Raw genomic sequence first — 11,614 nt, 5'->3', positions numbered from 1 at the left:
TTCAAGGTAACAACACTGAAACGGAAAAAACAAGCTTGAAAACAGATACAGGCCAGATTTGAGTTGTGAACTTAGTGGTGATCTGAACTGTCAGCAGGCCGGGGCAACTGAACCTAACTGTGTACAAATTTGCCAGCTTGAGAAAACAGCTAGAAATCAGAGCTGAAAGGACATTGGAATTAAATGAAAAGTCTCAGAGGGTGCTCAATTGGTTCTGTTAGTTTAATGACTTGATTCTATTCCTACTGTTTTGTTCCTTTTTTTCTCTTCCTTTTCTTCTCTTTTCTCCTCTCTGTAAACCATATCTTTGTATAGAGTAACAACACACTAATAAGGTGGTTGGTTAGCTTGTATGTTAGCATCATTGTATCTTTTAGTTTTTTTGTATGGGAGTTGGTTAGCCTGTAGCCGTGGTGTATTGTTTTTATCTGTTTCAGTTTAGGTCTCTCTCTCCATTTGTTGATACACTCATCTGTTTCCCCCTTCCTCCTCTATCTCTCCACCCCCCTCTTCCCCGACAGTCTGTTCCATTCTCCTCCCTCTGATAATCTCATTTTATTTCAGGGAGTAAACCTACAGCCCCACTGAATGGACAGATTCCAAGGCAGTGGGAAGTGGGTTTCAGATTATCCATACACCTGTCAGCAGATACCAGGACCTGCAGATAGATTTTGAATCACAGCTGCCCCCTTAAGTAAATCTCAAAACTGCAAAAAGGATGATCCCCAACCTACAGTGCAGCTCCAGAATTGAACAAAGTAAGAGGGCAAACATAACGAAGAATTGGAGATTGAACAAACAGAAGTAAAATCAACCCCTCTACACCTGAATAACAGAATTAAAGAAGACAGTGACATGGAGGGAAGGAAAAAGTGGGGGGGGGGGTGACCACACAAATGCAGAAAAACCAAAAGAAGCATATAGGTCTCACACAGACCCCTGAGAGGTCAGACACTGAGAAAACAGACTCCAGAACACAAACAATGAAGAGCCACCAGAATGACTGGTCACATGCAACAAACCCAGACATCAAGACATTAATAGAGAGAATTTAAAAAATTGAGGAGAGACAAGAGGAAAATAGGAAGGAGCTGATGTCAGAGATAACAAGAGTAAAGAATACTGTGATGGAAAAAATAGCAAACTAATGAGCATGGAAAGCAGAATTAGCCAAGCAGAAGAAACAATCTCAGAGCTTGAAGACCAAAACACAGAACTAACCCAAACTGTCAAAAACATAGAAAAGAAGCTCAAAAAGACAGAGCGAAACCTTCAAGAGATGAATGATCAATTCAAGAGACCAAACCTAAGAGTAATTGGGCTTCCTGAGGCAGAGAGAGAAACAGAGGCCACACTGGAACAAACATTTCATGAAATCGTTCAAGAAAACTTCCCTCATCTCATTGGCAATGAAAAAATTCAAACACAAGAGACTCAGAGAACCCCTGCAAGACAACAAATGAGAAGGCCAACTCCCAGACACATAATAATTCGCCTAAACAAAGTAGGTATAAAAGAAAAAATCCTAAAGGCTGCAATAGAAAAAGGTCAGACTACCTACCAGGGAAGACCAATTAGAATAGCAGCAGATTTATCAACAGAAATACTCCAGGCTAGGAGAGCTTGGAACCCTATCTTCAAAGTTCTAAAAGATAAACAATTTCAACTGAGAATAACCTACCCAGCCAAGCTAAGCTTCATCAGTGAGGGAGAATTAAAATCTTACCCAGATATCCAATCCCTAAGAACCTATACTGCCATCAAACCACCTCTATAAGAAACACTTAATAAAGTATTGAACACAAAAGAAAAGGAAAAAAGAACAACAACGTTCTTCACAAGAGTATAAGCAAAAGATTAAAAACACACATAATCCAACTCTAAAAACAAAAGAATGACAACACACAAACAGGAACAACAACAACTCTGTAAGAACATTATGATAGGGATCAACTCTCACATTTCAATAATCAGTTTGAATGTGAATGGACTAAATGCACCACTGAAAAGACATAGAATGGAAAAATGGATAAAATATCACCAGGCAACAATCTATTGCCTTCAAGAGACTCACCTCACTAGAAAGGACACTCACAAACTCAAAGTAAGAGGATGGAAACAAATTTTCAGGTGAAAGGAACACAAAATAAAGGAGGAGTCATGACCTTAATCTCAGTCAAAATACCCTTTAAGCTATCAAAAATTTAAAAAAAATACAGAAGGCCACTACATAATGATAAAAGGTTCAATCCATCAACAAGAAATATCCAGCATAAACATATATGCACCGAACATAGGAGCACCAACTTTCATAAAGCACCTCCTAGGTAAACTAAAAAAAGATATTGACTCCAATACCATCATAGCTGGAGACTTTAATACCCCACTCACAACCCTAGACAGATCATCAGGACAAAAAATCAGCAACGAGATCCAAAACCTCAATGTGACTCTTGATCAAATGGACTTAATTGATACCTACAGAACCCTCCATCCAAAGACCACAGAATACACATTCTACTCATTGCCACATGGAACGTACTCTAAGATCAATCACATACTTGGCCATAAATCAAGTATAAGCAAATTTAAAAGGACTGAAATTTTACCATGCATCTTCTCAGACCACAGTGGAATGAAAATAAACATCAACACCAACAAGGTCCCCTCAAAACCCACAAAAACATGGACACTAAACAGCATGATACCAAACAACTCCTGGGTCAATGAGGAAATCAAAACAGAGATTAAAAGATACCTGGAAACAAATGAAAATGAAGAAACATCTTACTAAAATCTCTGGGACACCACGAAAGTTGTAGTAAGAGGGGAATTAATATCCCTACAAACGCACATGAAGAAAATGGAAGGAGCACAAATTAACAGCCTAACAAGTCACCTAAGGAAGCTGGAAAAGTAAGACCACAAAAACCCTAATTTCAGCAGAAGAATCCAGATCACCAAAATAAAAGCCCAAGTCCAGGCCATAGAAGACAAAAAGAAAATACAAAAAAATCAATGAAATAAAAAGCTGGTTCTCCGAAAGGATAAACAAGATCGATGGTCCCCTAGCTAGACTGACCAAGAAAAAGAGAGAAAAAGCCCAAATAAACACAATCAGAAACACAAAAGATGAAGTCACATCTGATTCTGAAGAAATACAAAAGATCATTAGAGACTACTATGTACACTTGTATGGAAACAAACTTGAAAACCTTAAGGAAATGGAGGACTTTCTGTCATCACACAACCACCGAGGTTGAAACAAGAAGAAATTGAGTCCTTAAATAGACCAATAACAATCAAGGAAATTGACTACATAATAAGAAAACTACCTACAAAAAAAAAAACAAAAATAAAAGCTCTGGACGAGATGGCATTCTAGCAGAATTCTACATTTAAAGAGGAACTGATACCAATCCTACTGAAGGTATTCCAGGTGATTGAGAAAGATGGACCTCTACCCAAATCATTTTACAAAGCCAACATCACATTGATACCCAAGCCAGGTAAACACCCAACAAAGAAAGAGAACTACAGGCCAATATTTTTGATGAACATAGATGCTAAAATTCTCAACAAGATCCTAGTGAACCGGATTCAACAACACATCTCAAAAATCATCCATCATGACCAAGTAGGCTTCAACCTTGGGATGCAAGACTGGTTCAACATTTGTAAAACCATAAATGTAATTAAATACATCAACAGATGTCAAAACAAAAACCACATGATTATATCATTAGATGCGGAAAAAGCTTTTGATAAACTCCAGCACCCCTTCTTGATAAAAACCCTCGAACACCTGGCATACGGGGAATATACTTCAAAATAGTAAAAGCCATCTATGAGAAACCCACAGGCAGCATACTCCTAAATGGACAAAAATTGGAACCATTTCCCCTGAAAACTGGAATATGACAAGGATGCCCACTCTCACCCTTCCTGTTCAATATAGTATTGGAAGTCCTGGCAAGAGCAATCAGAGAAGACAAGGCAATCAGGGGAATCCAAATAGGAAAAGAGGAAGTCCTGTTATCTCTCTTTGCAGATAACATGATTGAGTACCTTGAAAACCCTAGAGAATCTGTCAAAAACCTCCTTACACTGATAAAGGACTTTGGCAAAGTCTCAGGATATAACATAAATGTGTAAAAGACAATTGCATTTCTTTACACCAGTAATAAACAAACAAAAACTCAAATAAAAACCACAATTCCTTTCACAATAGCCACAAAAAAATGAAATACCTTGGCATCTTCCTAACCAGAAACATGAAAGACCTTTACAATGAAAACTACAAAACACTGCTCAAAGAAATCAAAGATGACAAAACAAGTGGGAATATATCCCATGTTCATGGATTGGAAGAATCAACATTGTAAAGATGTCCACCCTACCAAAGCAATCAAGAGATTTAATGCAATACCCATCAAATTACCAGCAACATTCTTCTCAGACCTAGAAAAAACAACACAGGAATTCATATGGAAATACAAACAACCAAGAATAGCCAGAACAATCCTCAGCAAGAAAAACAAAGCAGGTGGTATCACATTACTAGACTTCAAACTTTACTATAAAGCTACAATAATCAAAACAGCTTGGTATTGGTACAGGAACAGGCATATAGACCAATGGAATAGAATTGAGATTACAGAAGCAAAACCTCAATTTCTCAACCAACTCATCTCGACAAAGCCTCCACCACCTACCACTGGGCAGAGGAGAACCTATTCAGTAAATGGTGCTGGGAAAACTGGTTGACCACATGCAGAAGATTGAAACAGGACCCCTATCTATCCCCATATATAAAGATTTACTCTAAATGAATCAGAAACCTAAATATAAAACCTCAAACCATAAGAACCTTAGAAAATGAAGGACATACCCTCATGGAAATTGGAACCATGGAAATTGGAACCATCCAATTCCTTAAAAAACCCCAAACCCACAGGCCATAAGATAGAAGATAGAAAAGTGGGACCTCATTAAACTGATAGGCTCCTGCAAAGCCAAAGAAACCATTCAGAGAGCAGGGAGACAGCCTACAGACTGGGAAAAAGTATTTGCCAACTCCAGGTCTGACAGGCTTAACATCTTGGGTCTACAAGGAACTCAAATGTGCTGAGAGGAAAAAAACAAACAACCCCATTATAAAGTGGGCAAAAGATATGAACAGACACTTCTCAAAGGAAGACAATCGAGCAGCCAACAGATACATGAAGAAATGTTCAGCCTCACTAGTCATCAGGGAGGTGCAAATCAAAACCACACTGAGATACCACCTAACTCCAGTCAGAATGGCAATTATCAATAACTCAAAAAACAACAGTTGCTGGAGAGGATGTGGTGAAAAGGGAACACTTCTACATTGTTGGTGGGAGTGCAAATTAGTGCAATGTTTGTGGAAAACAGTATGGCGATTCCTAAAAGCTCTAAATATTGACCTCCCATATGACCCTGCAATCCCCCTACTGGGAATATACCCTGAAGAACTCAAGTCACTCTATATAAAAGATACCTGCACACGTATGTTTATTGTAGCATTGTTCACAATAACAAGAACCTGGAAGCAACCATGCTGTCCATCAAAAGAGGACTGGATTTTAAAAAAAAGTGGTACATATACATGATGGAATACTACGTAGCCATAAAAAAGAACAAAATCATGAATTTCACAGCAACCTGGATGGAACTAGAGACTATAATACTGAATGACCTCTCACAGAAACAAAGATCTGAGTATCACATGTTCTTACTCATATAGTGGACCTTGAACATCCAACGTAATACTATAAGAAAATGACTGGTAGGAAACTATGGGAGGGGAGGGGAAAGGAGATGGGATTAATGGTAGTAAATATCTGTCTGGGGATGGGGAGACACCTCTTATCAACAAGGGTGCCTGAACGAGGCATATTTGTATAGCTAAACTTTAACTGTACCCCACAATATCACAATAAAAAAATTGATTATAAGAAAAAAAGAAAAATATAAAAAATAAGTGATTCTTGGCCATATGTTTTCCTGATTCTTTCCTTTTGAAGTGGACCTCATCACTAATGCTTCGTTTCATAGCTTATTTTCTTTCACTTTCATAGGGATTCAGGTCTCTGTGTTTCTTCTTTTTTTAGAGTAACCACTTCATTGTACAAAATCAAATAATAGTCTTGAGAGAATGTATATTTTCTAGAGGTTCTTCTTATCTGCTATTGGATCAGCATTGATAGAAAATGTAAAAATAGCTTTGACCTTGAGTTCTTCTTTGTTATCTGGGCCTGGAGTCTCTTACCTCTGGGAAATATTTAACATACACTGTTCACACAATAGTAGAAATAAAATTTCCACTTTGCTTATCACAACCTATTCCAGAGTAGTACTCTATAAAACTTGTCTATCTCTGTCGTCTTCAAAACAAATAGGCAACTGGAAGTTTCTGTGAAAATATCGTGATGATTTATAATATATATCTTTGTTTCCCTGACCACAAATTATTAGAAAAGCAACCAATACTCTATGAAAATGTAATTTGTAGACACCAGACTGCTGAAAGGCAGTGATTTGGAATATGTGCAGAATGACTAAGAGCATAGATGTTAGGTTTACCCATAATCCACTACTCACTACATGTGTGACTTTGTCAGCTTTATTTAATGGCTATACGCATTAATTTCTCCAATTAAAAAGAAAGATACCAGCTATACTTATTTTATATAGTTGTTACTAGGTTTAAGTAATGTGATCTTAAGTCAGCTAGATCCTTGTAAGAATTTATTAAATGTTAGTGATCATTATTATTATCACTTAGGGAATTCTGAACAATAGGCACACTCCCTTGAATAGATATTAATTAAGCCTATCTTATTATACCTCAGAAAAATTATGTGATATGAAGAAAGAAGGAAAGAGCAATATGAAATTGATGCAGAGAAACTGAAATACAATAGAGCAGAGTCATTATACGAAGAAGAATGTCAACAGAGCTACTGCAACAACAAGTACAGCAAAGGACAATAGCCTCATTCTCTATCGTGTTTGAGCATTGACATTGTATTGTCTGCTCTTGTGCTCCAGTGAATTCTCATGGCTGAAGGCATTTGTGTGTACTTGGACATATATTCTTAGAGTCATACTTGAGTATTAGATAATATTTTGCTTTAGAGAATGATGTCATTTTCATCAGAACTCTTAATTTTTAAGCGTACAGGAACACAACTGGTTATGTAATGCTGTTTTTATATGCATGACACTTTTTGTGAAATCAGTTTTTTTCAATATATTTGTTCAATTTTTATGTAAACATTAATATATTATTTATTAATATTCAATTGTTTTTTCCCAATCTGAAAGTTATTTGTCTGTTTCTTTTGCCAAACTGGCTAGAGGATTCAATTTACTGTTGAAGAGAAGGAGTGACCACAGAAACCCTTGGTGAACTCTTGAATTTTTAAGGAGTTTCTCCTAAATTCACTGTTAATTTTTAATTTCCATATTTAATCTCCAGACTCACATCATAGAATTTCCTTCTATTCTTAGTTTAGAGCCTTAAATCATGAGTCAATGCTCAACTTGAACAAGTGATTTTTCTGTATCTAGGGCTGTGTGGTTTTTCATTAATTTCTCTGTGTCATAATGTATTATTTGTTTCAGTACTGTAGAAAGGTCATTCCTGTGTTTTTTTGGCTTGCATGCTTTTTGATGAGAAGTCTGTTGTCATTCTTATCTTTGTTCTAGTTAACTGATCATCACATTTAGAAATGAACTCATCTTGCATATTAATGTAATTCTTTAAACATATTTTTGTATTCAATGTGATATTTTATTAGAAATTTAGCTTCTATGTTCTATATGTGTAGATTTCAATTTCCCTGTTTCATTTTCTCCTCTAATTCTTTATAAAAAGTTAATGTATCCTTATTTTTATTCGGAGGCTATTTCTTTATGCAAAGATCATCAACACCATGGGTCCCTCAACATGCTGCTACAGTTCACATGGGCCCATCTCAGGGCAGAAGAGTCTGTGTGGGGGTGACTGCAGCAGGTAGATGCATTACATACCAGCTGGGAGCTCCCAGAGGCAGAGACACACATGGTCACTATCACCAAGAGTACAACACACAATGACAGAAGAAATGGTGGAACTGGAAATAGCCACTGCCAGCTACTGTGCTCTTCCCTCATGTGTTCCTTGAGAGGAGCCCTGGGACTGCAGTAAGAACCCCAGCTGTGCCACTACAGATCCACACGATGTCTTGCTGTCTGCATCCGTAAATTGGGAACAATAAACTGTACTCCTCAAAGCTGCCATGAGCATAAATGAGATTAAAATAGGGGCACTTATCAAAGTACTCAACACAGAGCCTGGTACATACAGGTGTTCAATAAATAATTTTTTGTCAGGAAATCCTAGAGAGGACCTTCTTCAGAAGGCCAAGATGTGAGATAACTTCCCTAGAAATTATCTCAGAGCATCAGGACCCTTGAGGGTTTTTAGAAGCCTGCAGTCCCTGGAGTGCCCAGGGCCACAGAGTACTGTGCCAGGGCAGCTGATAGGAGGTGAAGGGCGGGTCCCCAAGGGAGTAACCCCCAGAAGCTGGGTAGACACTGAATGAGTTGAGGCTCAGACCAAAATGATTCTGTACATAACCCAGGCCAGAGGTAGGCTGGCATGGAAGTAGGCTGGACATGTGTCCAGGAACACAAGTGGGCCAGAAGGCTAGTTTTTGACCACTGACATGCATCCGGGTTAAAGGGTAGTTTGTGGACAGGTGAGGGTGGCAGCTTTCTGCGGGGTAAGGAGCCAGGCACAGGGTTCAGCTTCCAGCTCTGGGTTGCTCTTCTTTCTGCTGAAAACCACGAGACATACTTGAACATGGAGATCCTCTTCATCAGGGCGAAAGGAAACTTCTGATTGAGTTTCAGTGATACTCCCTCTGAGAGATCGAGGGAATAGCAGTATGTGAGGCCATATGCCAGCACAATTGCAAGTCCACAAGCATTACTGAGTAAAGAGGTCTGCAGAATGAGCCACAAGGAGCCCAGCAGGAGCCATAGCACCAGGACTGAGAGCACAACTATGCCAAATACCAGGATCTGCCTCATCCAAGAGTGGACAGAGGTGACTCCCAGCGCAGCAAAAGCCACTGGGGTGAAACCTCTGGCAGCTTCCACCTCCCCCAGCTTTGAGAGCATTGACACAGCTTCAAATGACAGGAAGATGATAGCAGAGAATAAGATGGTGAAGATCAAGGTGAAGAAGCAGTGGCAGACAGTGCCCATGGTTCCTCAAAATTGCCAGCAAAATGCCAGGTGATGACAGCACCATAGAGCAGGGTGATCGGGTTCTCCTAGACAAAGATGTAGGTCACCAGCCTGGACACTTGCCAGTTGTACATGGCCTCAGACTTCAGCGTGAGCCCCCAGGGTGCTGTGGCGGCTGCAGCAGGAACAGGCAGGGCCCATACACCAGCAGCGAGAGCAGCACAGTGAAGAAGGTGGCGGATGGCACCTCTCGGGACACAGGCCCAGCTCGGACACCCTGGCCTGAGGCAGCCATGGCTGCAACAGTTCCCAAGCCCTGCCTCGGCCTGTATCCTTACTTTTCTTGGATAATTTGAATATTATTTTTTTTAAAAAATGTAAATCAACCATCAAGAAATGGGCAAACATGTTGAAAGTGAATCTTCATCTATTATTATTTTTTTGGGAGTTGGAGTCTCACAATGTCACCCAGTCTGGAGTGCAGAGTAGCATGCTCAAGACCACCCCAGTCTTGATTAGCTGGGCTCAGGTGATCCTTCCACCTCAGCCTTCCAGAAAGTGAATCTTCTTAATGACTAATTATGTCAAACATTTTTCTTCTTGTGTGGTTTCTTTGGCCCATATCGCTTCTTTAGTAAAATGTCTATATAAATCTTTGGCTACTTTTTATTACATTGCTTCTTTTTAAATTATTGAGAGTGTTTACATGTAATACATTTCAGTTCTTTTTCTGTGTTTTCTTAGAGTGTCGTTTTGGAAGTCAATTTTTCTTTAGTTTTGATGAAATCGAATGCATCAATTTTCAAATTTCTTTTATTTTCTTAGGCCTATCAAACAAACTGCCTTTCCTAGGTTTCCAATGTATTTCTCTAAAAATTGTATAACGTTAGAATGTAAAGTTAGGTCTGGGGGTGTATATCATTCAAAATAGGCGTCAAGATACTTTTTTCATAAGATGTCCAATGTTTCCAACTCCATATGTTGCAGAGACTGAAATCTCTTTAGAGATCAAAAGTTGCATTACATTCTGGACTTTCTTATTTTCTCTACAACTCTATTCTTTCTCTTTTAATTTAATACACTCTTTCCCCCTAGCTTATTATGATGAAAACTTAGAATTTGGTTTGTATACACCTTTTAAATATAGACTTTTAGGTCTAAAATTTGCTTGAACTTTGTTTCATGGAGTTTGTATTTTATGTTTCCATTGTTCTTTTTTTTTTTAGTTGGAGTCTCACTCTGTTGCCCAGACTGGAGTGCAGTGGCTGCTCCCAGCCACTGCAACCTCGACCTGCTGGGATCCGGCAATCCTTCCGCCTCAGCCTTCCAAGTAGCTGGAACTACAGGCGCGCGCTACCACACCTGGCTAATTTTTTCTTTTTTATTTATTGTAGAGATGAGGTCTCGCAACATTGCCTGGGCGGGTCTCGAACCCGTGGGCTCAGGCAATCCACTCACCTCAGCCTCCCAAAGGCGCAGGATTACAGACTGAGCCACCGAGCCCGGCTTCCATTTTTCAATTCCAAATAATTTCTGAGTGTTCTTGTGATCTCTTTTAGACCTGTGGTTTGCTGAGAAATATGTTGTTTAATTTTAAATACTTAAAAATTTTTAAATTTACTTTTTGATTATTGATTTCTGCTTTAAATTCATACTAGTCATAGAATATACATTGTATTATTTGAATACATTAAAATCTATTTACATTTGTTTTATTGCCTAAAGTATGATTTTCCTGGCAAAGATTTCATGTATACTTTAAAAGTGTGTATGCCTTTGATGGACAGGATATTCTCTAAATTATATAAACTTCGATGATAGTGTTTTTCAAGTCTTCTATGTGATTACTACATTGTTGCCCAACTTTTTTTTTTTTTTTTTTTGAGTCGGAGTCTCACTCTGTCACCCAGACTGGAGTGCAGTGGCCGCTCCCGGCCACCACAGCCTCGAGCTGCTGGGCTCCGGCAATCCTTCCGCCTCAGCCTTCCGAGTAGCCGGAATTACAGGCATGCGCTACCATGCCCGGCTGATTTTTTGATTTATTGTAGAGATGAGGTCTCGTTGCCCAGGCGGGTCTCGAACCCATGGGCTCAGGCAATCCACTCACCTCAGCCTCCCAAAGGCGCGGGATTACAGGCTGAGCCACCGAGCCCAGCTTTTTGCCCAACTTTTAATGTCAATTTCAGAGAGAGGAGTGATGAACACTTCCTCAGTAATTGTAGATATCTAATTCTCCTTTCATGCTTATCAGCTATTCAGCTATTGTTTTTATGTATTGTCATGATCTGTTGTTCTAGGCAGACACTATCAGGATTGGCCATCTTCTTGAGAAATTGATCCCATTACCATT

The 11,614-nt window shown here is 39.0% G+C and overlaps 1 pseudogene; it reads right to left on the bottom strand.

The window, feature by feature from the left end:
• Positions 1–8,474: 8,474 nt before the first annotated feature.
• On the bottom strand, positions 8,475–9,559 carry LOC103260049 (annotated as a pseudogene).
• Between the last annotated feature and the right edge of the window lie 2,055 nt (positions 9,560–11,614).

The sequence above is a fragment of the Carlito syrichta genome, unplaced genomic scaffold (assembly GCF_000164805.1).
Source record: "Carlito syrichta isolate Samal-C Ts95f unplaced genomic scaffold, Tarsius_syrichta-2.0.1 Scaffold14032, whole genome shotgun sequence".
In the NCBI taxonomy this organism is placed as follows: domain Eukaryota; kingdom Metazoa; phylum Chordata; class Mammalia; order Primates; family Tarsiidae; genus Carlito; species Carlito syrichta.
This window is presented reverse-complemented; position numbering and strand designations above follow the sequence as displayed.